This window comes from Crocodylus siamensis, chromosome 5 (assembly GCF_052110815.1).
Source record: "Crocodylus siamensis isolate JL-2025a chromosome 5, ASM5211081v1, whole genome shotgun sequence".
Taxonomy (NCBI): Eukaryota; Metazoa; Chordata; order Crocodylia; family Crocodylidae; genus Crocodylus; species Crocodylus siamensis.
The window spans coordinates 77,752,089-77,753,171 of NC_143399.1; positions in this window are offsets into that span (position 1 = coordinate 77,752,089).

The following is a 1,083-nucleotide window of genomic DNA, read 5'->3' on the forward strand; positions in this document are numbered from 1 at the left end:
TGGAGCAACTGACTGGGATACAGTGTGCTGAGAGGGGAGCAGGCAGCTCCAAGCTCTGCTGCTGGCTGGGGAGCAAGATACTTCAGTGTGTGGGCTCTGTAGCATGCAGACATGGGGGAGCCAGCGGTCCTGGGCTGCCTGTTCTGCTGTCTCTGCATTTGTCCAGGCACAGAGCACTTTAGTGTGCTTTGTGTTACGCTTTATTTATTTTTTTGCAGGGTTTTTTTCTTTGCTACTGGGAAATCCTGGTAGCAAATTTTTCCCCAATGCTGCTAATTAGCAATGGGGCACATAGTTTAAATTATAAGGTGTGCGGGTCTTGGTGCTGCAAAGAGGTTTGCAGTGCTACAAACTGCATGTACCTGCAGTTCTAGATGCAGCCCATGGTGGTAACTACTGTGACGAAAACCCAGTGTGGATAAGGCAGTTGTAGTGGTCAGATGTGTTAGCAAGTGAAGGCACAACACAGTTCAAACAATACTTTTCCCTAACTTTCCCTAGTTTATGGGATAAATGACTTAATTAAGCAAGCTCACCAGAAAGATGATATCCTCAGCAGCATGGTGGCCCAAGTACCAACCTGGTGCTGGACTATTAGTACACTTTGGGTTCAGCAGAGGGGTGCCACTTACTGAATCATTTAGACTTTCCTTTCACTGGGAAACCTCCCATCTAAATAATGTCCAAGCATAACCCTGTCTATCTTAGAGCTGAGATTCTAACAACCTAAGCAACTGCAGTATAGCTGGTAGAAAAGTGGTATTTCTCAGTACATCCCAAAACTTATATTAGCTTTAGTCACAGTCCTATATAACTATCAAGAGGTTAAATGAACCTCTTGGGGTGTGGGGAATATTGTCTAGCAGATGAGAACAGTTATGATATGCAGGTCAACTTTCAATATTACTGTTATTTGAGTTTTTCTACACTGGAAAATGTTAGCTGCTTCTTGTTAAATAGAGTTCAACATTACAAATAGAAGTGGTTAATATTATCACAAAAAGCTTGTAGAAGCAATTATTATCTTGTAAAATATATAGCTGAAATTTTTCCCCTAAAATAAAATTCTACTATGTTCTAATG